The sequence below is a fragment of the Cupressus sempervirens genome, chromosome 4 (genome assembly GCF_028749045.1).
Source record: "Cupressus sempervirens isolate cs-2001-9-10 chromosome 4, ASM2874904v1, whole genome shotgun sequence".
NCBI lineage: Eukaryota > Viridiplantae > Streptophyta > Pinopsida > Cupressales > Cupressaceae > Cupressus > Cupressus sempervirens.
The window spans coordinates 162,017,812-162,021,382 of NC_143121.1; the positions used below are offsets into that span (position 1 = coordinate 162,017,812).

The 3,571-nt window shown below is 35.5% G+C and overlaps 1 pseudogene; it reads right to left on the minus strand.

Moving 5' to 3' along the window:
• Positions 1-454: 454 nt before the first annotated feature.
• Positions 455-1,213, minus strand: LOC149560478 (ras-related protein RABB1c pseudogene; annotated as a pseudogene).
• Positions 1,214-3,571: the final 2,358 nt, after the last annotated feature.

The window sequence follows — 3,571 nt, forward strand, 5'->3', positions numbered from 1 at the left end:
GCACTGGTTTTTGTCTTTTTCTATGTGGATTTTGTGTATTGGTGTGGGAGTTTGCTTTTCACTGCAACTTTCCTTTTATTGATGTGGGTATTTTTATAAAATCTCCCTTGCATTCATCGCCTATGATTTTACTCTTTCCTTCGTGTGTTCTACTACTCAGCGAGTTGCCCTTTAACTAGTGTAAATTCCCCTCCTCATGTGTTAACTTCTACTTTCTGTTCTTAGCATGAGTTTTTCTTGTTCATGCGTATGGAGCTCTCTTGGCATGAATTCCTTTTAAAAGGGGTGTGACTACTCATTTTAAAATACTGGCCAGCTTTCTTTTTATACACTAGTTCTGCCTCCATCTTACTATCGTGGGCTCTATTCTATATCAATGTGTGTGGAGCTTTTCTTTTATGCTTTGGTTTTTCCAACTGCTTTTGGCTTTGACCTACATTTTCTTTGGGATGCCTTACATAGGCATGAGTGTTTTATACTTGACATTGGCCAGCTCCTTGGTTCTTGCTTGACTATGGAGTTGTTTGCATGAGAGACTTCCTCTTTTGGCAGCATTAACACTTCCTATTCCATCGCTAGCACCAAAAACACCTCTGTATTCAACTTTGATGTCACATGACTCATTTGACCCATCAAAGACACCTTCCTAAATTTTATAATAAATTTGTGATGTGGTTCTTGTAAATGCCTCTTCTACATTTTGAGTAGTTTTTGTTGATGTCCCCATAAATATGAAGGCATTTTCTTTTGCAAACTTTTCACCTTCTTTAGTGCTCACAGCTCTCCTATGAGCAAGGTCACACTTGTTCCCTATAAGCATTATAGTCATTTTTGCATTTGCATGTTGTCGTGCATCCTCAAGCCAGCTTGCAAGATGATTAAAAGTTTCTCTCTTGGTGATATCATAAACTAGTAATGCTCCAACAACTCCTCTATAATAAGATCTCATTATCGACTGAAAAGACTCTTGTCCAGCTGTGTCCTAGATCTGAAGTTTGATTGGTTCGTTATCAATGGTAATCATACAAGCGCCAAACTCCACACCAATTTTTAGGTCATGAATAGGCTGGAATCACTTATCAGTAAACTAGAGTAGAAGAGATGATTTACCCACCCCTAATCCACCAGAAGATGAGAAATTACTTAGCACAGATTGTGGTGTACTTAATCCAGGAGTCAGAATCAATTGGCTTCCAATTCTTGGCACACCCATTGTAGGCATCATATGTTCTCGCATGCCAGTGTATATGTTACTTATTCCTAGCTAGGAATGAAACGTATTATTCAACTATCCTAGCAAAGAAAAGATATTTTCAACACTACGTGAATAAAATGTTCCCATTAAGGCCATACTCTTGGAATATGCTATCTTTGCAAACTTCAATGCCATCATTTTCCTCTTAAGCGTCATGAATCTAATGAAATTAGTCAGGCCTGAAGCAGGTCTGGCTAAAACGATTTTCATTTTCAATTGACTAAATGCTCAAACTACCTTACTAAACATCCAACATTGACTGGATTCAAATTTGATCCATGCTTTGCTATTAAGAACTCATTTTATCATTAATCTGCAACTTGTAAACTTTGTGCTAGGAGGTTCTTTGACTAGCCTTAAAATACTGACCCAAATCTTTGACTAGGCTCTAAAATCTGACCCATTGATTCTCTATTCTACATACTCTTACCGTGTCAAATCTCATCTCATGAAAAATTTGGAGTCAAAAGATATTCCTTGTCAAAGTTGACCTCTCAAAAATCCTTGCAAGAAAACATGTCAGAAAACCATAAATTGCGTTCAGATTTGGCTTTGAATACTGGGTAAAATGACACTTGGGAAGATGAAAACTGGGGTGTTGGTTCACTATCACAAGGTGAATATGGATTTTTGATTTGGGCTCATGAAGAATAAGAAGCAAATGGCAATTAGTCAAAGTGGGCTACTCAAATTTTGCAAACTGGAAACATTGACAAAATATATTTTGCAAATGGATTCATCATGACTTGCGAACTGACACACTTAGAGTATTTTCAATGGACAACACAATGGTACAATCCACTCAATCTTGGAAATCATAGATCTCAAGTTATAACATCATGAATAGGGGTTCCAATCAATCTACACTTTATGACACTAGTAAAAAGATAGAAATTCCATTTGGAATCGTGTTTGAAAACTGATCAAATGGATTCATCATAAGCTGAAACTTGAAACATAACAAGTCTCTAACACCTAAAATGTAATACAAAAGGAATTTTATCATTTTTTTCAATTGGGTCAAAATACAACTCGTCAAACAGGGCTTCCCAGAATTATGTGCAATTTGTATTTAGCATGAAAACAGTAAACCACCAACTTTTAGGGATTCAAAACCTAGTCAAACAGATTTGAAACAACTCAAAATCTAAAAAATAGGCTCTCAATTATGGACACTAGATACTCCCAAAGTGGTGGGTCATGACACATTATTGGGTGTGAGATACTGACTTGTAAACATGGCCTCCTATCGTTGTTTGACACGGGTGAAAATGCAAATTTGGAAAATGCTCAAAATGGGACTCCATGAAATGGCTCAAAATGATTATTTAACTTCATGGAATAGGTGGATGGGCTGAATGAAGGGTGTTAGAAACATAAAACACCACTCAGGGCTCAAAGGACAGGCAAGTACAAACTCATTAAAAAGCATTTAAAGGGCTTGATTTCTTAATGGTACTCAAAATTGACCATGCAATTTTTAGTCCCAACATGCAACATGAGAGAAAGAGAAGCATTACAGTCAACTCTTCCTGAGAACAAATATAGTTAGGTAAAGACACTTTAAACATCTCATGAAATTTGGAAATTATGCAAAGCTACTTTTGAAGGTGATACACATGCAAACGGAGTAAGATTGTAGAATTGAATATGTGCATTTCAAGATGCTAAAATGATTGTGGATGAATATGTAAGAAGCTATATTGGTAGAATATCATAAATTGTTGTATGAATTCAGTCCTATAGTGGAACTAAGGAAGAAGATGAGGTAGTATGGAAGATCTTGAAAGTTTAACTCCACCATTCAAGAAAGTAGCTCAAATGATTTAGTTATTGATACCCTACACTAAGGATTTTACCAATGAAATGTTTCTTGGAAGATTAGAAGCTATAGAAGTAGATCTAAGACAATTTGGAGATCTAGCAAGTTTGGAAATAGCCTTCTGTGCTCTTAATATTTGATCCAATTTGACAAGTTGGTAGTAGAAGATCTAATGAAGACAAGAATATTGAGGAAGGTATAGCCCTTCTTATGAGAAGAGAAAAAGATGGTAAGAAAATATTAAATGTTGGACTTCTGATGAATTTGATCATTATGCATCTAAATGTCCTAAAAGAAAGAAAACGTATAAGGGAAAGTTCAAGCTTAGAAGAGATAGAAATTGTTTGTATACAAATGAAGATGAAGAATCTAATGAGAGAGGTCAAAGTGAAATTGATGATGAATTGATATTTGTGGCTATCAAGGAAGATGATCTTGATAGAGAAATTAGAGAAGAAAGAGATTTAATTTCCCAAATTGAAAAGAAATCTGAT